This window comes from Meles meles, chromosome 1 (genome assembly GCF_922984935.1).
Source record: "Meles meles chromosome 1, mMelMel3.1 paternal haplotype, whole genome shotgun sequence".
Classification (NCBI taxonomy): Eukaryota; Metazoa; Chordata; class Mammalia; order Carnivora; family Mustelidae; genus Meles; species Meles meles.
In genome coordinates this window covers 46,783,444-46,806,477 of record NC_060066.1, presented here as the reverse complement: position 1 = coordinate 46,806,477, position 23,034 = coordinate 46,783,444, and positions in this window count along the sequence as shown.

Below are 23,034 nucleotides of genomic sequence, written 5' to 3'. Positions count from 1 at the left end.
CTTGGTTTTGGGGGGTTTTCTTGTTTGTTTGTTTGTTTGTCTGTTTTTTCCAGTCTGATACCCTGTGTCTTTTGATTGGGACTTTTAGCCCATTTACATTCAGGGTAACTATTGAAAGATATGAATTTAATGCCAGTGTATTGCCTATAAGGTGACTGTTACCATATATTGTCTCTGTTCCTCTGTTCATTTCTGATCTATGTTACCTTTGCTTAGAGGACCCCTTTCAGTATTTCCTGTATGATTGGTTTGGTGTTCGCAAACTTTTGAGTTTTTATTTGTCCTGGAATCTTTTTTATGTCTCTTTCTGTTTTCCATGACAGCCTAGCTGGATACAGTATTCTTGGCTGCATATTTTTGTCACTTAGTGCTCTGAATATAACATACCCATTTTTTCTAGCCTGCCAGGTCTCTATGTATAGGTCTGCTGCCAATCTAATGTTTCTACTATTGTAGGCTACAGAACTCTTGTCCCAAGCTGCTTTCAGGGTTTTCTCTTTGTCTCTGAGACTTCTAAGTTTTACTATTAGATATCTGGGTGTTGACCTATTTCTATTGGTTTTGAGGGGGTTCTTTGTGCCTCCCGGATTTTGATGCCTGTTTCCTTCCCCAAATTAAGGAAGTTCTCCACTGTTATTTGCTCCAATATACCTTCTGCCCCCCTCTCTCTTTCTTCTTCCAGGATCCCAATTATTCTAAAATTGTTTCTTCTTATGGTATCACTTATCTCTCAAATTTTCCCCTCGTGATCCAATAGTTTTTTTAATCTCTCTTTTTCTCAGCTTCTTTATTCTCCATCATTTGCTCTCCTATATCACTAATTCTCTTCTGCCTCATTTACCCTAGCAGTTAGAGCCTCCATTTCTTATTGCATTTATTAATAACCTTTTGGATTTTGACTTGGTTAGATTTTATTTCTCTAGAAAAGGATTCTCTAGTGTCTTCTATGCTTCATTCAAGCCCAGCTAGCATCTTTATAATCATCATTCTGAACTCTAGTTCTGACATCTTACTAATGTCCTTATTGCTTAGGTCCCTGGCAGTCAATACTGCCTCTTGTTCTTTGTTGGGTGGTGAGTTTTTCTGTTTTGTCATTTTGTCCAGGGAAGAACAGATGAATGAGAGAATAAAATGCTAAAAGGGTAACAACGACCCCAGAAAAATTTGTGCTAAACAAATTAGAAGAGACTCAAAACCAGTGGGGAAAGAAAGGAAGAAAAAAAAAATACAATCATGTCGGTGAATAGAATGGAGTCACACACTAGATTTTGGGTGTACTTTGGTCTGTTAGAAGAAACTGCCTCCAAAATTTTAAAGAAAGAAATATGGGTAAATATAAAATAAGGATAAATATGATGAAGGGATGTAAAAGGACTATAAAGATGAAAATTAAGAAAGATTTTTTAAAAGAGGATTGATAAGATAAGAAGTTGGTTGAAAAAGAAAAATTTAAAAACAGCAACAACAACAAAAAACAAAAAACAAAAACAAAAAAAAAGGAGAGAATGTGACCAGACAGGAGACTAGAACAAAGTCATACATTAGATTTAGGGTATATTTTGGTCTATTAGAAGAAACTGTACCCCAAAATTTTAAAGAAAGAAAAACATATATATACAAAAATAAGGTCAAATACAATGAAGGGATATAATATGACTAAAAATGAAAATTAAAAAAGATTTTAAAAAAGGAATTGATAAGATGTTGGTTGAAAAAGGAAATTTTTTTAAAAAACAGAAAAAGAAAAAATTAAGAAAATTTTAAAAATTAACTTTGAAAGACTAAAGAATCATGGGGAAAACACCTATAAATTCAGTGTGTTGTATTCCCCTAGTGTTGGAGTTTTGCAGTTCTCATTGAGCAATAAACTTGGTCTTGGCTGGATGTTCTTGCTGAGCTTCTAGGGAAGGAGTGTGTTGCAGTGATTCTCAAATGTCTTTGCCCAATGAAGAACAGCACCTCCCTTGCCAGGGGCCAGGATAAGTAGTCTTCTCAGATTTGCTCTTGGTAGCTTTTTCTCTGAAAGCTTTCTGTATGATTTTGGAGGACTAGAATGAAAATGGCAGCCTCTCAATGAGTGAGCCCTCAGAGAAAACAGTCACTCCTGTTTCCCTGGTCTCCAGCCACACTCCATATTTACCTGGCCTGTGACCAAATACTTCTTTCTCTGGCACCTCGCCCCGTTTGGAGTCTCTGAAACCCAGCAGATTCCTGTGGTACATACCCGTGCCACTCCTCCCAGGAAAGAAGGGGAGTATCTGCAGATCTGCCACTTCCTGGGTCCCTGCTCAAAGAGTTGTGGCCCAAATGTGCCACAGATCATGATTTATGGCAACCCTGAGCTAAGAGTCCACTCCTTGACTCCATCTTTGCAGCAGGCTTCCCTGCTCTGATATTTGGGAGCTCTGCCACACTCAGACATGCCCAGTCTTTCTGTGACCCTGAGGATACTGATACCTCACTGTCCCAGGGAGGGTTCCACTCCCATTTAGCCACTGGAGTGATGTTCCTCAGTGGAGCATACTTCTAAAAGTTCTGATTTTATGCTCTACTGATCTACTACTTGTCAGTAGACAGCTGATAGAGGCTCCCTCTCCCTATAGTATATCTTCCCAAATAACACCTTGGATTCACCTCTCTGCACATTTTACTTTCCAGAGCATGGTCACTTTTCTGTTCATAGAATTGCTGCTATTCTTTTCTTTGATCTCCTGTTGAGTTGGTAGGTATTCAGAATGGTTTCATAACTATCTAACTGAATTCTTGGGACCAGACAAAATTTAGATTTCCTACTTTTCCACCATTTTGCTTTCCCCCTGACTTTATAGGACTCTTAAAACATCTCCAGACCCATACCTCAGAACATCCATAATATCAAGTTGGGGACCTAGGAAAAGTGGAAGAATGATAGTGAGGAAACCCCTTACCAGTACTTTGGAGGCTAAACTGGATAAGTTTCAGTCCTGTGTGCTGGGATAAATACCCTGATTTGAAACACCATTGACATTTATTATCTCACTGAGTTTCACAAGAGTACAGCTAACTGGGTTGTTCAGGCCTTTGATATCCCCCTTTATATAGAGGAAGATGAAGTCACATGACAACATGGTTGGATAAGTATGTGTCAACTAAATCCTACCTCCGCATGGATTTTTCCTGATTATTTTCTGCACAATATTTTTTCACAGTTAAATTTCCTTACTGAAAGTATATATTGACTCAGACAACTGAAAAATCTAGGGGACTTAATTTCTTCAGGCACAGTTTGATCCAGAGTTCCCAATATCATTGCAAAGACTTGGTCTCTCTTTGACTCTTGGTTTTGTACTACTCTGAACAGCATCATTCCTGGGTCCCATGTGTTTGTCATCCAGTTAAAACTTTGTCAAAAATATATGGGTTTTTCAATAGTTCAAACAAAAGTCCTTGTCCTTTTGGATCACCTATTTTTCTTGAACCAATTACTATTATATGACTTTTTTTAATTGGCCAAGAGTTTGGTCCCCTAGAATAAAATTAAGACATTTATATTGAAAGATAAACCAGAAGAGAATTCTGAGTTGCTGGTAGCAGTGAAAGCATCATAATTTTTGGATCTGCTGGGACTCCAAAGCAACTAGATGGCAAAAGTCAAAAACTGGATGATAGTTACAAGAAAACCTAAATGACAAGATATCCCTTGTCCAAATACAAGTAGATGGGGACAAACTATCAAAAGCCATAGACTAGCATGATATTAGCCTTGCAAGAGGAAGTTGGAGATGAACAAAAGGATGTCTGATGGATCTGAGAATAAGAGAACAACAAAATAGCCAACAGCTTTGGAAAGCAAAAAAGGAAATTTTGAGAACAAAAATAGAAACTGAAAAAGTTTTCCTACAACAGTAATGGTTTAGTGCAATACAAATCTGAAGAAACTGTAATAGTCTAGCATATGTGAACCAGAGCTTTCTTGCAGGGCAGGGATAGTGGAGAAACCACTAGGAGTAGAACCAAAATTAAGCAGTGGAGGGTGTGTTACAGTCTCATAGATCTTAATCTCAGAAATGATACCTCAATGCTTTTGCTATATTCTATTCATTGGAAGTAAGTCATTAGTCCAGCCTCAAGGGGTGGGGATTACAGAAGAGTGTGAATACATAAAGGTATATAACACTGGAAGCTATTTTATTAGCTATCAGCTACAGAGTTTGTTCTACAATTAGACAAGAAAATTTTCATAAGGGGAACCTGAGTGGCTCAATCAGTTAAGTGTCTGCCTTTGACTCAGGTCATGAACCTAGGGTCCTGGGATCCAGCCCCACATTCAGCTCCCCACTCAGCAGGGAGCCTGCTTCTCCCTCTCCCTCTGCTGGTACTCCCCTTCCTTGTGCATGATCTCTCTCTCTCTCTCTTTCTCTCTGTCAAATGAATAAATAAAACTTTTTTTAAAGAAATATTTCATAAAAGAATTCAGCATCAACTATGTCTTGAAACACAGACTGGTGTTCAACAGGCAGACTAAAATGCAAAGGGCAGTCTAAACAGAGACTATAGCATAACAGAGATAAACACTCTTAAAAACACTTCTTCCCTTCTGGAAAAAAAAATAGGACTACAGTAGAGAAACCAAGGAGTGCTTTGGAAAGATGAGGCTGGAAATATAGGGTAAAGTCAAATTATAGAAAGCCTGATGTACCATATTCTAACCCTTATGCTTGGATGCACTAAATTGCCAGTATTTTCACAAAATTGATCAGTGCTTGTTGTGTTTTTTCAGGACGACCAATGTAAGGCATTTTTCTAGCTTTGTTGTTTCTGGTTCCCATTTGCGAGAACATATCCAAGAATGTGGCCACAACAGAAGCACTGCAGCTTTTGGTCATCCTTCCCCCTCAGGTTTGACATATTTCATGTTAAACCAGTCCGTTATAAACAAAGATAGATTCCCTAGTTATAATGGCAAGGTCAAGTATGTTTAATTTTAATCAATAAGGAACTATTTCAGGCTCAAATCATGGAATGACAACTAGTATCCATTGCAGGATTCTTATATTCATTTACCTTAACACATATTTGGAGTAAAATAATACTTGTAAAATGTAATTTTCAATAAATAAGCATATTTCTACAATGATTTCTTCAAAGAAACAGAGAATAAATGATTTTTTAGGATCCCAGACTACCTGAGAGCAACAGACAGAGAATCCATGATATAAATGAACATGTGCATGGCACAACTGTAAAGGGAAGAAACTCTCAACAGCAATTTACAGAGGAATTTCACATGTAACATTTGCTTTATGTCAAGAATCTAAGCATATGTTAATAGAGTTTAATATCTGACGTTAATATTTTCCTCCCATATACTCCCATAGATTTGTGCTTGTAACAATGCTAAAACACTTAGTACAGCCTACCTTATTAGAGTTGTTAACTAACATGCCTGCCTCTCCCACTAAATAATGAGCCTTGAAATCAAGAGATCTTGTCTTATTTGACTTCAAATTTCTGTCTAAGCTCTATGCTTAACACAGAGAAGGCTCTCAGTGAATGGTGAGGACTTAGAATGAATTTAAACAGAGACTCTTAAAATATAGATTATAAGAAGGTAGTCCAGGGAGAATTGTTCTTGTTATCAATATATTATCACATAATGAAACATTAGTTTTCAAACTTTAGTCAGCCAAACCACCTAAGAGTACAGAATTAAAAATACTGAGTGATTATACATTTTGATTGTGAGGGAATTACTTTTAACAAATTCATTATTTTTTCACTAATTTTGGGCATTGATAAACTTAAATTCCCTATATGTGGCAGTGATGGAGTATCTGTTTTATGTTAAGAACATAATAACCACATTTCTGATTGCTGATTAATGATCACTATTAATTAACACCTATTATTTGCTAAACACTATGCTAGGTAATTAGTATGGCTTCTGACACCAACTACCTATAGTTAGGCCCAACTTTATAGGTTGAGGGGACAGTTTTACATAACACTATCTCTGCTTCAGACATCAGCACAAGTTCGGAGGTCCCCAGATTGCTACAGGAGTCCTCAGAGGTCTGACCAGATGCCTACAGATTCAGATGTTTCTACCATCCCCGCAAGTTCAATAATCTGCTAGAACAATTCACAGAACTATGGAAGGCACTCTGCTCACAATTACAGTTTTATTGTAGTGAAAGGATAAAAGGTAAATCAAAAGGAGTCAAAGGGAGAGACACACATGGAGAAGTCAGGAAAAGTCCTAAATGCAAAGACAAAAATTCCACTGTCTTCTCTCCTTTGAGTCAGGACACATCACTCTCCAGGCATAACACTATATGATAATACACCAAAAGCACTATACAGTGCAATAGAAAGCACAGAGAAGCTCACCTAAGCCCAGAATCCAGAGTCTTTGTTGGAGTTTCATTATGTTAGCATGACTGGTTAAATCATTGACCATGAGTTGAATTCAATCTCTAGCCTCTCTGGCCTCCTTGGGGGTCAGGCTAACATATGGCTCAAAGCATCAACCCTTTAACCCCAGGGTTAGTCTATCTGGTATGACCAGCCCTCATCCTGAGAATTTCATTGGGTTAAAATATCTAGAAGTCTACCATCTTGTTAGCATAAAATACTACAATCTTACAATAAAGTAAGCTAGGGAAAAGAAAACGTTATTAAGAAAATCACAAGGAAGAGAATATACATTTACACTACTGTAGTATATTTATTTTAAAAATCCATGTATAAGTGGACTCATGGATTTCAAACCTGTGCTGTTCAAAAGTCAACTCTATCTATTTATGTATCTGTCCATCCATCCACTCATCCATCCATCCATCCATCCATCCATCCATCCACATACACAAACACATATACACAATTGAGGAAAAAAAGATGAACTTGGGAAAATGGGGAATTTTTCAGGATAAATGAAATTTACTAACACAATTCGTGCTGCAAAACATTGCTATTTTATATTAACTACAAGTTAAAATTATTATGATCCACATTTCAGATAAGGTTTAAGAGAAACTTTTAAATGTTTTTTGGACTCAGAGAAGAAGCAGTTAAAAATAGTGCCATTTGTTATCTAGCTAACATAGTCCTTGTACCCAACAAGGTAATGCAAGCTATTAAAACCAGACTACAAAATATTGCTGAGGAAAACAGAACTTTAAATTGTCAAAGAAAGAAAACACATTTCCTGTTGGAGTATAGGACTTATAAGTTATACACAAAAATAGTTGGATCATTAATATTTGTGGAAATTTTAAGAGAAAAAAATCTATTTTAAAAAACATCCAAGCAAGATTAACCATGTTGCAAAATTGTTTTCTAATAATTATAAAGTCTGAACGCTATAAGTGTAGAATGTAGAATAATTCAATAAATCTGATTTCAATTTATTAGAATATTATAGGAAAATTACCTCAGTGATGAAGACTTCATTGATAAGAATCAGAAAATTTCTACAAAGGGAATGCCATTTCACATCTGGAATATTACAAAGACTAAATTTCATTCTTACAATGACACAGAAAATTATTATTTTAAAATAAGGGAGCTACCAAGGCGACTACAGCATTTAATTGAAGCAATAATAGTGATAAAATTTTTTAATTAATTGTAGGTTGATGGGCTAAGTTAAATTCAAAATACCAACCAGCAATTAACAGGAAATATTTGTCTCTCTCTTAAATCACATAATAACTTTAAAATACAATGAAGAAATCATTAAATAAAAAAACCTATAAAATTATAAATATAAAATTCATATATAAAAATATAAAAATGCTATGACAAGTATGTATAAAATCCTGCATGGTGCCAAAAATTTTTAAAAATATACTTAAAAGGAGGGAAAAATCAAAACATTACAAGGAAGATCTTAACTGAGATAGTAAACCACAAGCATATCTTGAAGAAAATGAACATTTTATGAAATGACTCTCATGAATATTTGTCTTTTTACAGTTTTGTTGATGGCCATTTTTAAAGAATCCCTTTCTAGAAGTAGATGCATGCTTTCCTTTTTTGTTTTTTTCTAGTCTTCATTTTAACTCTTGTTTGTTTTTCCTTATTTTTCTCCTTCCAACCTATAGTTACTATTGTCAGGTTGTTGTCCGTTTTGTTTTGTTTTGTTTGTTTTGTTTTTAAGTTACTTCTTTTCAGGGGGTGAAAAGAGGGACTTCACTGCTACTATCTAATAAAGTCCTTTTGTATTTGGAGGAAACTAGTGCCTTACAAGAAGGATGCTTCATTTTATTTTTTTAGAGATTTATTTATTTGTTTGAGAGAGCATGCACACACACGTGAGCAGGGTGAGAGGCAGAGGGAGAAAGAGAGCCTCAAGCACACTCTCTGCTGAGTGCAGAGCCTCATGTGGCTCAGTCTCCTGATCCTGGGATCATGACTGCAATCGAAATCAAGAGTCAGATGCTGGGGGAGACAAGATGGCGGGGAGGTAGGAGGAGGTGCAGTTTCAACCTGTACCCTAAAATGAGCTGATTACCTACCAAAGAACTCCGATCACCCATGAAATCAGTCTGAGAGCAGAATTACACACATCTGGATCTCTACAGGGACAGAAGACACCAGTGGGCAGGTAAAGCAGAGTGGGAACTTCAGACTGATATCGGAAGATAAACAAAAGGGGGAGGGAGCAACCAGAGGCGACTGATTGGAAAGTAATACCCCAATATGAGAGTGCCCTGCGACTGGGGACCAGCATTAACTTGGAGTCTGGTTGAAAGCACTCAAAAAGAGCAAAGGATCGTGGGGGGAAATTGTGGGAATTGGGGCAGCTAGGGACGGTGGCTTAAGTCCCTGGACCCAGGACAGCCTCCCCTGGTGCTGAGCCAGAGAAAGTGCAGCAGAGAAACCAGCTCTTGGTCCCAGAGCTGCCAGCACGCCCAAGAACGCTTGGGGTCCAGCTCTTGTGAGGGGCTGGGAGCCTCGCCAGATGGCAGAACGCTGGGCCCAGCCATCAGAGCCTGAGACCTGCGCGCCCCACACCCTCCCTTGAGAGAGGTGCAGGCTGGCATCAGCCCAGCGCTCACTCTTAGACCCGTGCTGCACCATCAGAGCCTTGAAAAGCCCGCACCCCACATCCTCCCCTGGGAGAGTGCACACAGGTGCCAGCCGGGAGCTCTCAGACCCAGAAAGACCAGGAACTCCCAGCCCAGGCCAGCAGGAAAATCTCAGTGTGCGATCACTGCTTGGAAACTCTCTGGCAGTCTGGAGCTGCCCAGACAGCCGCCGCTGCCATGGTTTTGGATACAAGCAGAAGATTCTGCATCCCCAGGGACCGCGACTCAGAACCCACTCTGCCAGCGGCCAAGGGGGAATTTATGCACTCTCCAACACCCACAGGGGAGCTGGCTGAGGCTTCTGTCTGAGAGGGAGGTTGGGGTGCAGTTTGCTTTCCTCTAAACCTCCAAAAACCATCAAAAGCTGTCAAGGCAAGAGAAAACAGATGAACAAACAAAAAAACCTCCAGAGAATAAAAGCCTGAAAAAACCGGTTTCCTCAGAGCCCACCCCCTTGAGGGGGGCGAGAGGACTTAACTCAGGGAACATTGTTGACTGAAAACCCAGATGACAGGCCCCTCACCCAGAAAACCAACCAGGAAAGGAAAAAAAAAAAAAAAAAGACGACAAGAGAACAACCACCACTACTTCATAGATACAATTTTATTTTTAACTCCTTCTCACTATTCTGGTTCATTTTTTTTTAATATATAGATAATTTTTTAACCTATTTACCATCACAGTGAGATGTCCAGTACATCAAATTCCATAATAACCTACTAACCTGAACTTTTGATACATGCACCCATGTTTTTCTTTTGCTTTTCTATTTTTTTATTTTTTTTTAAATTTTAGTTTAGTTTAGTCTAGTTTATTCTTTCTTTATTTTTATTTTCTAATATTCATATAGAGTTAAACTTCAAGGTAATCCCCTTTCCCCCAATCAATGCTACCCCTATAGGTAAACCAATTTTTAATCCCCCTTTATCTTAGGAACATTGAGTCCTTTAACAAAGATATCAAGATACACCCAGGAAGAATCAAAATAACCTTCCTCGCCCACACTGAGAATTTATAACCACTCTCCCATCTTTTTCTTCCGCCAGTGTTTCTGTGTATTTGTGTTTGTTCTGATAGTACATAAATCTTACATAAATCTTATACTTGGGGTTCTTTTTGATGAGGTTCTTCCTTTTTTTTTTTTTTGCTTTTATATATATATACATATATATTTTTTTTTCCTCTTGTCATATACTTTTATCAGTCTTTTTGTTTGTCTGTTTTTGTTTGTATACTTCATAAATCTTACCTTGGGGCCCATTTGGGCTGAGCCTTCTCTTTTATCTTCCCTTTTTTTCCTGTCTCTCTCTTTCTTTATTTCTTTTTTTTTCTTTTTCTTTTCTTTTTTCTCTCATTTGGGTGGGGAATCCTGATTGCTCAGAAACGTTCCAGGGTGCATCTTGACTGCAACACAGTCGATACATCCAGCTACATCCGATCAGTCATCTCTCACCAAAATGACTAGGAGGAGGAATGCCCAACAGAAGAAGAATACAGAGGACAGGCCTTCTACAACAGAGCTAGTGGCTATCGACATAGACAATATGTCGGAAAGGGAATTCCGGCTAACAATTATCCAGGCAATAGCTAGGTTGGAGAAAGCCATGGATGACCAAACTGAATTGATTAGGGCAGAACTGAAAGCCACCAGAGATGATGTTAAAAATGCTCTCAATGAGTTCCAATCTAATCTAAATTCTCTGAAAGCTAGGGTAACTGAGACAGAAGATGGAATTAGTGATCTGGAGGACAAACAGATAGAGAGAAAGGATCAGGAGGAAGCCTGGAACAAACAGCTCAGAAGCCACAAAACAAAATCAGGGAAATAAATGATACCATGAAATGTTCCAACGTCAGAATTATTGGAATCCCTGAAGGGGAGGAGAAAGAAAGAAGTCTAGAAGATATAGTGAAACAAGTTGTCTATGAAAAATTTCCCAATCTCATGAATGGAACCAGCGTTCATGTAATAGAGGCAGAACAGTTTCCTCCCAAGATTATAGATTCTCGAAAGTCCTCAAGACACCTGATAGTAAGAATGAAGAATTATAATTGTAGGCAGGCCCTCTTGAAAGCAGTTAAGACAAAGAAACTCCTTACATACAGAGAAAAGCCCATTAGAATAACCTCAGACCTGTCCACAGAGACCTGGCAAGCCAGAAAGTGCTGGCAAAATATATTCAGGGCACTAAATGAGAAGAACATGCAGCCAAGAATATTTTATCCAGCAAGACTGACATTCAAAATGGATGGAGAGATAAAGAGTTTCCAAGACCGGCAAGGCTTAAAAGACTATGCAACCACCAAGCCAACACTTCAGGAAATATTAAGGGGGTGGGGGGTTCCATAAAAGAGAAAAAATCCTAACAATATCATTGAACAGAAATATAGAGACAATCTACAGAAAGAAAGACTTCAAAGGTAATACAATGTCAATAAAAACATATCTATCAATAATCACTCTCAATGTGAATCGCCTAAATGCGCCCATAAAATGACACAGGGTTGCAGATTGGATAAAATGACAGGACCCATCCATATGTTGTCTACAAGAGACCCATTTTGAACCTAAAGATGCACCCAGACTGAAAATGAAGGGATGGAGAAGCATCTTTTATGCCAATGGACCTCAAAAGAAGGCCGGGGTAGTGATTCTCATATCAGATAAATTAGATTTTAAACTAAAGACTGTAGTCAGAGATACAGAAGGACACTACATAATTCTTAAAGGAACTATCCACCAAGATGATCTAACAATTGTAAATATCTATGCCCCCAATATGGGAGCAGCCAATTACATAAGAAAACTATTAATCAAGATAAAGAGTCATATTGATATGAATACATTAATAGTAGGAGATCTTAACATGCCTCTATCAGTAATAGACAGATCATCGAAGCAGAAAATCAATAAAGAAACAGAGCATTGGGGCGCCTGGGTGGCTCAGTGGATTAAGCCGCTGCCTTCGGCTCAGGTCATGATCTCAGGGTCCTGGGATCGAGCCCCGCATCGGGCTCTCTGCTCCGCAGGGAGCCTGCTTCCTCCTCTCTCTCTGTCTGCCTCTCTGCCTACTTGTAATCTCTCTCTCTGTCAAATAAATAAATAAAATCTTAAAAAAAAAAAAAAGAAACAAGAGCATTGATTGAAACATTGAACCAGATGGACCTCATAGATATATACAGAACATTCCACCCTAAAACAACAGAATACTCATTCTTCTCAAGTGCACATGGAACATTCTCCAGAATAGACCACATACTGGGTCACAAATCAGGACTCAACCGATACCAAAAGACTGACATTATTCCCTGCATATTCTCAGATCACAATGCTTTGAAACTGGAGCTCAATCACAAGGAAAAGTTCAGAAGGAACTCAAACACCTGGAAGCTAAAGGCCACCTTGCTTAAGAATGCTTGGATCAACCAGGAGATCAAAGATGAATTTAAAGAATTCATGGAAACCAATGAGAATGAAGACACTTTGGTCCAAAACCTATGGGATACAGCAAAGGTGGTTCTAAGGGGGAAATACATAGCCATCCAAGCCTCCCTCAAAAAATTGAAAAAATCCAGAATACACCAGCTGTCTCTACATCTTAAAGAACTGGAGAATCAACAACAAATCAAACCAACTCCACACACAAGAAGGGAAATAATCAAGATTAGAGCAGAGATCAACGAGGTAGAAACCAGAGATACAGTAGAATGTATCAATGAAACTAGAAGCTGGTTTTTTGAAAGAATCAATAAGATCGGTAAACCATTGACCACACTAATCCAAAAGAAAAGAGAGAAAGCCCAAATTAATAAAATTATGAATGAAAATGGAGAGATCACAACTAACACCAAGGAAGTAGAAACAATCACCAGAAATTATTACCAACAGTTATATGCCAATAAGCTAAGCAACCTAGATGAAATGGATGCATTCCTGGAAAGCTATAAACTCCAAAATTGAACCAGGAAGAAATTGACAACCTGACTAGACTGATATCTAGTAACGAGATTGAAGCAGCGATCAAAAACCTCCCAAAAAAACAAGAGCCCAGGACCTGACAGATTCCCTGGGGAATTCTGCCAAACTTTCAAAGAAGAAATAACACCAATTCTCCTGAAGCTGTTTCAAAAAATTAAAGCAGAAGGAAAAGTTCCAGACTCTTTATGAAGCCAGCATTACTCTGATGCCCAAACCAGGCAAAGACCCTACCAAAAAGGAGAATTTCAGACCAATATCACTGATGACTATTGATGCTAAGATTCTCAACAAGATCCTAGCAAACAGGATCCAGCAGCACATTAAAAAGATTATCCACCGTGACCAGGTGGGATTCATCCCTGGGTCACAAGGATGGTTCAACATTCGCAAATCAATCAATGTAATAGAACAAATCAATAAGAGAAGAGAGAAGAACCACGTGGTCCTCTCAGTTGATGCAGAAAAAGCATTTGACAAAATCCATCATCCATTCCTGATTAAAACGCTTCAAAGTATAGGGATAGAGGGAACATTCCTGAACTCCATAAAATCTATCTATGAAAGACCCACAGCAAATATCATCCTCAATGGGAAAAAGCTTGCAGCCTTCCGTTGAGATCAGGAAAACGACAAGGATGCCCACTCTCACCACTCTTGTTCAACATAGTATTAGAAGTTCTAGCAATGGCAATCAGACAACAAAGAGAAATAAAAGGTATCCAAATTGGCAATGAAGAAGTCAAACTCTCTCTCTTCACAGATGACATGACTCTTTATATGGAAAACCCCAAAGACTCCACCCCCAAACTACTAGAACTCATACAGCAGTTCAGTAATGTGGCAGGATACAAAGTCAATGTACAGAAATCAGTGGCTTTCTTATACACTAACAATGAAAATACAGAAAGGGAAATTAGAGAATCAATTCCATTTACTATAGCACCAAGAACCATAAGATACCTGGGAATAAACCTAACCAAAGAGGTAAAGGATATGTACTCAAGGAACTACAGAACACTCATGAAAGTAATTGAAGAAGACAGGAATCCATCAGAATCCTAGAGGAGAACATAGGCAGTAACCTCTTCGATATCAGCCACAGCAACTTCTTTCAAGATATATCTCCAAAGGCAAAGGAAATAAAAGTGAAAATGAACTTTTGGGACTTCCTCAAGATCAAAAGCTTCTGCACAGCAAAGGAAACAGTTAACAAAACAAAGAGGCAACTCACGGAATGGGAGAAGATATTTGCAAATGACAGTACAGACAAAAGGTTGGGATATCCAGGATCTATAAAGAACACCTCAAACTCAACACACACAAAACAGATAATCATATCAAAAAATGGGCAGAAGATATGAACAGACACTTCTCCAATGAAGACATACAAATGGCTATCAGACACATTAAAAAATGTTCATCATCACTAGCCATCAGGGAGCTTCAAATTAAAACCACATTGAGATACCACCTTACCCCAGTTAGAATGGCCAAAATTAGCAAAACAGGAAACAACATGTGTTGGAGAGGATGTGGAGAAAGGGGAACCCTCTTACACTGTTGGTGGGAATACAAGTTGGTGGAGCCACTTTGGAGAACAGTGTGGAGATTCCTCAAGAAATTAAAAATAGAGCTTCCCTATGACCCTGCAATTACATTACTGGACATTTACCCCAAAGATACAGATGTAGTGAAAAGAAGGGTCATCTGTACCCCAATATTTATAGCAGCAATGGCCATGGTTGCCAAACTGTGGAAAGAACCAAGATGCCCTTCAATGGATGAATGGATAAGGAAGATGTGGTCCATATACACGATGGAGTATTATGCCTCCATCAGAAAAAATGAATACCCAACTTTTGTAGCAACATGGACGGGATTGGAAGAGATTATGCTGAGAGAAATAAGTCAAGCAGAGAGAGTCAAGTATCATATGGTTTCACTTATTTGTGGAGCATAACAAATAACATGGAGGACATGGGGAGATGGAGAGGAGAAGGGAGTTGAGGGAAACTGGAAGGGGAGATGAACCATGAGAGACTATCGACTCTGAAAAACAACCTGAGTGTTTTGAAGGGGTGGGGAGTGGGAGGTTGGGGAAACCAGGTGGTCGGTAATAGGGAGGTTCACGTATTCATGGAGCACTGTGTGTGGTGCAAAAACAGTGAATACTGTTCCTCTGAAAAGAAATAAAAAAAAAAAGAGAGAGAGACACTTAGCGAACTGAGTCAACCACATGCCCAAAACATACCTTTTGGGGCCCAAAAAGTATGTTTTATTTTAAACAACTGTGAAATCAGTTAATTTAATGTGATAATAACCAATGTGCCCCACTTATTTTCATTCAAATTAGAAGCTTGTTGCAAAGGTGATTAGCTGACTGGATTTTGTTAGGTGTCAAGCCTCATTTTATTCATCATATTTATTGACTGCTTATAGTGGGCCCACTTAGGTGCTAAGTGATAAGAATATTTTAAAAAAATTAAGAATAATTAAATAAGACATGGGCCTTTCTTTCAAGGGAACTGTAAGGGCCTATTCAGCCAGAGCGGCCCCACCCTGGTTAACTGCTATTTTGTTGTTTATGCAGTAAAACTTAAATTGACCCTGCCCCCCACCCAGGGAACTTAACTTAAAAACAAGTCCTGGAAACCAGTCCTAGGTAAAAAGCCCAAATACAAAGGTGGGTCACCTATCAGTGGGGGGGTTCATACTGTCTCCCTAGTTACCAAGGAGTATGGGCCCCGCCCTTTGGACACCTTTTGGGTGCCAACTTTGACCAAGGTGATAGGCTGGTTCAAATGTTTACTAGGGTAAATTGTAATTCAATTGGTCGCTTATGTGTGACCAATTGACTGTGCAGCTTTCTTTGTGTGTTACAATTTCATTGGCCACCTGTGCGTGGCCAGGCCCAACCACATGGCCTTTTCTCTTTAAAAGCTAGTCTGTGAAACAGAGAGGGGTCGCCCTCTCTGTAAGAGGTGCAGCCCCGATCATTCGGTTTGATTCTTCATGCTTGGCATGAAATAAAGTTTTGCTTGACCTTCACTTTGTATCAATCGCGCTCCTTTAATCACGGACCCATTATTGGGGGACCCAACATTGGGGACCCAACAGAACCAAAATCTACTGGCAGTTTCACTTGTGAGTAGATAATTATCGTATAATGCAGAAAGATGAGAACTAGTAGAAACATCTTCAAAACAAAACGAAATTAGAAAGTTCTTTTAATTCCACATAACTTTTCAACTACTGTCATGTATCTTTGGACTCTTCGTTATCCAAACATCTCCTAAATGACGTCTAAACTTGCTGCCCCCATTTCCTCACCTCCCACTTGGTTTGAACTCAAAAATTGCAGCTACCCCACTGCAACCTTGTTATTCACATGTCTCCAATCCAGTGGGCATGGTTTCAGTTCTCATCCTTCCTCCCTTCAGCAGTATTTGATTCCCAGACTTACTCGCATATTTGAAGCAGTTTTTCCCCAGGTTTTTCTGGCTTCACCCTGTAGATCATTTCTTCTAGCTACTCTGTCTTCCCATTCTTCATGCTTTCTGTAAACACCTTCTCCTCTACCAGTCATTAAATGTGGGTGTTCCTCAGGACTGGCTTCCCTTAACTCCACTCTCTTGCTGAGTGGTCTCATCTATCTACCATGGTGACAAAAGCATAATATTCTAACCATTTTCAAATTTATGTCAAAAGCCCAGACCTTAGTTTTGAGAATTAGATCATTTTTGCAACTTATTTCTAAATGCTTCTAGGTTTCTTCAATGAGCTATCCATAATGCAATCATAATCTTTCTCCCAGAAAATCATTTCTCCTTCCCTATTCTCTCTCCAGAAAAATTGCACAACATCCATCCAGTTGTTGATGAAAGAAAGCTGACAGCCACGCTTCACGGCTCTCCGTACCCTCCCAGTGATTCACATTAAGTCCATCATTAAGTTCTGTCTGTTCCAGAATCAAAATATCTATGAAAGTAATTAATTTCCCCGTATCTCCACTGCCACCCCCTTAGTTCAAGCATCCATTATCTCTTTCTTGGACTTCATCAATAACTTTAAACTTGTCTCCATACCTCCAACTCTTCAGTAAATTCCTCTCACTGCATTCAGAGTAATCATTCTTTTTTTTTTAAGGTTTTATTTATTTATTTGACAGATAGAGATCACAAGTAGGGAGAGAGGCAGGCAGAGAGAGAGAGAGAGAGGAGGAAGCAGGCTCCCTGCCAAGCAGAGAGCCCGATGCGGGGCTCGATCCCAGGACCCTGGGATCATGACCTGAGTGAAAGGCAGAGGCTTTAACCCACTGAGCCACCCAGGCACCCCCAGAGTAATCATTCTTAAAACAGCTCTACCTATATTACTTTGGTGCTTAAACCCCTTCAGTGCTCTCTGTTGCTGTGGAGATATGAAAGAAACTGGATTTAGAGATACTTCTGAAGTACAATAAATAGTATTTGATATATGGAATGAGATAGAGGGGTCTACGATGTGTCCCAAATTAGCTTGAGATACTGGGGGAATAATATCATTTTAAAAGATCAAACTTACAGGGCAAAGAAGAGGAGAATATGGGTTTAATATCAGACCTATTGAGCTTACAATCTATAGGAAATTCAGGTGGGGATCAATAGTTGTGGGAAAGGTGGAAAGTAGAGAGAGACTCTTATCTCAGGAAATAAACTGAGCATTGCTGGGGGGTGGCAGGGGAAGTATAGGGTGGCTGGGTTATGGACATTGGGGAGGGTATGTGCTATGGTGAGTGCTGTGCATTGTGTAAGACTGATGATTCACAAACCTGTACTCCTGAAGCAAATAAAACATTTTATGTTAAAAAATTTAAAAAAAAAATAACTAAGAACAAAAGCCTGAGGAGTACATTTAAGGGGAAATGGTGTCAGAAGATGAAAAGTAAATTAAGGAGACAGAAAATAAGAGGGGGGGGAGAAACAGGAAAGTTATTTGAACATTGGAGTAAGGAAATAATGTATGTTGCATTTTAGTATACATAAGCTCAGTTCTAAACTATGTCTTTTTTAAAACATTGAGGAAAATGCCGAGTAATTAGGTGTGACTGTATCTTTACTGACTGAAGTTAGTGTTTTTAGACCTCAAGTGAACAGGACTGAGATAATGTTGCTTCTTATTTTATTATACTGTATCATTGATACATATAAGACCCTGTCTTACTAATAGATTTTATTACCTTTTAGCCTCCATACCCACCATTCTAGTAGATAAACATTCTATTGTGTCTAATGTATATCCTTCTTTTGTTTGTGTTCTTATAAAATGTGTTCTGATTAATGAGGAAATAAACAATAAAATAAGTGACATTGCATAATATATCTGGTTGTGATCCTTCCTTTTCACAAGGATAGATTTATATCCATTTATTGCTATGTGTACTTCTAATTCAGTACTCCTAATTGCTGCATGATATTCCATAATGTACAACCACCACATTTTAATTTATCTATATTCCCTATGATAGGTACCCAGGTTGCTTCCAATTATTAACAATTGCAATGTTGAAATAACATTTCCATTTACATACATCTCCTTATGGACTTATGAAATGATTTCTCTGGGTTATATATCCATGAGCAGAGCTGATAAGTCAAAATGCATGCATATAGTTAATTTTGGTTACGATTTCCATCTTGTTCTCTGAATGGCTGTCCCAGTTCATGGTCCCTCCAGTAGAACATAAGGATTTTTGTATTCTCACATATTGATCAAGAGTTGGCACATCTATTTTTGCTAATTATTGTCAGGCTAATACGTGAAAAGAGATATCTTATTTCAATTTGTATTTCTGACCATTAATGATTTGGGACATCTCTTTAGGTATTAAATTTTTTTGCTTTCCTTTTCTATAAATTGCCTGTTCGTATCTTGTATCCATCTTCTTTTCTATTGTTTTGTTTTTCTTCTTGATTTGAGGGCCTTGGATATTCTGGATATTAGTGCCTTGTCAGTTTTAGACTGTACATATAAAGTCTTCCATTATGTCATCCATCTGATATATCTGTTCATGATGTCTGTATTAGTTTCCTAGAATTGTTATAGCAAAGCACCACAAACTCGATGGCTTAAGACAAAAGAAATTTATTCCCTCACAGTTTTTGAGGTTAGAAGGGTGAAATCAAGGTGTTGGCTTCCTCTGAAGGCTCTAAGGGAATATTGCCTCTTCCAGCTTCTGATGGCACCTGATATTCCTTGAATTGTGGCAAGATACCTCCAACCTCTGCTTTGATTTTCATATGGCATTTTTCCCTCTGTGTGTCTCTGTGCATCTGTGTGTTCACATGGTGTCTTAATCTATTCAGACTATAATATACAGTAAACCATTATTTCTCATAGTTCTGGAAGCTGGGAGTCCAAGATCAGGGTGTTAACATGGTCAGGTGAGTGCTCCTTCCAGATATCAAACTTCTCATTGTATCTTCACATGGTAGAAATGGTCAACTAGCTTTCCAGAGCTTCTTTTACAAGAGCATTAATGTCATTCATGAGGGTTCTCTCATGACCTGAGCACCTCCCAAACCCTACCTCCTAATTCCATCACACTGTGTTTTAGTATTTTAACATATCAATTTTAGAGGGGCAAAACATTTGGATTATAGCACATTCAGACATAGCACAGGAATACAAATATTCGGACCATAAAACATGGCACCGTTATTGGATTCAGGCCCCATGATATTCCAGTATGACCTCCTCTTAACTTAACAAATTATATCTGCCAGGACTATATTTCCAAATAAAGTCATATTCTATGGTCCTGGGTGGACATGAATTTTGGAGAGACACTATTCAACAATATCCTTCTTTAAATAAATTTTAAGATTTTATTTTTAAGTAATCTCTACACCCAATATGGGGTTTAAACTTGCAACCCCAAGATCAAGAGTTGCATGCTCTACCAGTTAAGCCAGTCAGACACCCCAAATAAATGAAATTTTTACCTAATGTGCTGCATAGTGATTATAGTTAACAATATTACATTATGTACTTGAAAGTTGCTAAGAGAGTAATAGATCTTAAATGTTCTCACCACAAAAAAGAATTGGTGATTATGTAAGAGGATGCTACTGTGGTAATCATTTCATAGTATATAAGTATATCAAATCAACCAGGCTATAAATCTTATACTTACACAATGTTTTGTGTTAATTTTTTCTAAATAAATCTAGGGGAAAATAAAATATATTGGTGTTGAAAGATAAGCAGATAGACAGGCAGATAGATAAAATTTTTGATAAAATTACATTGTTCTACTGATGGGAAACCTTCTGTCAAAATATTCATTAGATAAGACTGTTATAGCAAGATTTTATATATGTGTACGGGAGATATATTAACTATTGATCGACTTCCCAGCATTCAGGTGGGATTTGTATAGCTCAAGAGAAGCTAACTGTACCTCAAGCTTGACCCTGATTAAGTTTATTCCCATGGTCATAGTAATTGATTTAGGCCTGGACACATGACTCAACTGGGGACAGAGAGATTTCCTGAGGATTTCTAGGATAAAAACTTCTTTATTATTCTAAAAGAACTCCTGGAAGAGATTCTCTCTTCTTGTTCGAAGTGACCAAGGGGGACTTGAAGTCCATGAACCTGCTTCCTACTATGAGATGGTAACTAGCCTGAGGACAAAACTAATCACAAAATTGAGGAAATCCTGAGAAACTGCAGATAAATTGAAATTGAGTCCTAAGCTTTGGGCTTTCAGTTATGTGATATAATTTTCTCTAGGTGAATAAGCAGGCTAAGCATTTCACTACTCTTCAGCTATATGGCATTAGGCAAGTGCCTTAATTTCTTCCATCTTCCCCTTCCTCAACCATAAAATGGAACATCCTTAGTATCAAACTCCTAGAGTTTTGTGAGAATTAAATTAGACAATTGATGTAAGGCACTTAGTCTAGAATTAATTATTTATAAGTGTGAGGTAATTATGAAATAATATATTATTATCATCCTGATTTTTATTTTTATCACTGACATTATTACTATCAGATTAAATAGTAAACCTAGGGTAAACTGTCAAATATCCTATCTTTTGGTTTGTGCTTCTTCTTAAACCAAGTAAGGCCAAATTATCTGTTGGTCCTATTGCCACTGCCTTAACATCTCCAGTATGCTTGTTAACATCACAAATATTTATTTATTTTGCAGGGAATCCTCCAGTATCCAATGCACTAAGCTAAGCACCATAGACAGAACTATGAACACAGCAAGGATGATTCCTAATTGTCAAGGAGGTTATTGGAGTAAGACACTATCCACTGTTGATAAGTCAGCTATCCAGGAACAAGGCATTTTTGACTAGAATATCAAGTGAACCAGGATTTCCCCATATTCAGAAACCACTGTAAAAAGCAATCAGTTTGGGGGTGCCTAGGTGGCTCAGTCAGTTAAGCAACTGCCTTTGGTTCAGGTCATGATCTCTGGCTCCAAGGATTAAGCCTCACTTAGGGCTCTATACTCAGTGGGGAGTCTGCTTCTCCCTCTCCATCTTCCCTTCCCCCACTCATTCTCTCTCTTTCAAATAAATAAGATCTTTTTAGAAAGGCAATTAGTTTGGAAACTAAAGAGCAAGAACAGAAACAAAGCAGAGAAGAGCAATCATAGAAATTCTAGCCACCCAAAGCTATTGTGCCCTGAGAAAGTAATGAAAGATACCTAGTGGACAAGGGAAGTATGGGGCAGGGTCAAAAAAGAAAAAAATGTCCTTTCCATCTGAATTCATTTCAATTCTCTTTAAATAATAGGTCTCTTTATGACTGTTATTAAGCCATTTTTGCAGGAGACCTTCATAACCTTATTAATATTGTTCAACATAAAACAAAGCATTACACCTAAAAATGGAAATTCGAAACATACAACCACAACTTTGTCTTACCAACCTTGGTAAATGAGGTATATTTTAGCAGATTGCTAAAACAGGTTGATTATTTTCATGATGTAAAAGTAAAAGCCATTGTTTACTTCACATGTATGTATTTTCCCATGCAGGCAGTGGAAGTACTTTATCATGGGGATAAACATATCAGAGATATAATGCTGGTGGGAATCTCCTTAAAAAACACTTGGGGGGGGGAGTAAACTGAAATAGATTTTTTTTTTCTTTATGAGAGAATAGCAAGGAATAAAATGAGCAAGGAAACGAAGGAAGAAACAGGGGAAAATAAAACACAACTGCACACCCTGAGGAGCAGGGAACAGAAAATCTATATAGCCAATAAATAACCCCCTAGTCAGAGAATCTATACACCATCCAAAGCGGACGATTTGGGAAGGGCCAGCAAAGATAGGGAAGGCTCAATCACAGCAGTTATTGAAAAGAAAAAGGCAAAAAAAGAAAACAATAGAAGAGGGAGGAAGCATGCACCTGACTCTTCTGAGAAAATTATTACAAAGTGAATCTACTGGTTTCCATGGGAGGGAGGATTTTTGTTTTGTTTTGTTTTGTTTTGTTTTCTGGGCTTGAGATGAGGTGAAAGAAGGAAGGGCATTTCCCTTTCCTCCTAGGATTCTAATTCCCTTTCAGTGTGAACAGAAACCACACCAAAACACCTCTCAGATCTACCATTCAAACACCTGCATTTTCTGTCCTATCTTGTACTTTTCCTTTCCTGGCCTATTTCTCCCTGCCCTACCCTGTTGAGACCTGTACGTCAGATCAGTAAGGAAGAAGTACTGGGATAGGAGAGGACTGTGTCAGAAGGCAGAGGTGGGGAGGCAAGACTGGTGGGTATGTCTTCCACTCCATGCCCCACCAAGCCTCTATCTCCCTATCACAGAAGTTGCCACATTTGGTTCACTTAACCATATTTCCTCTAAAGGCAAAGATCATTCTATGTAGTTGTCCGCTTTCTACTAAGTCTTGAGTAGGGGAATATCCAATACTTCATAATGGGAATTTTTTTTAATGTACTTTTAAATCCTACTTAAGAGCTTACC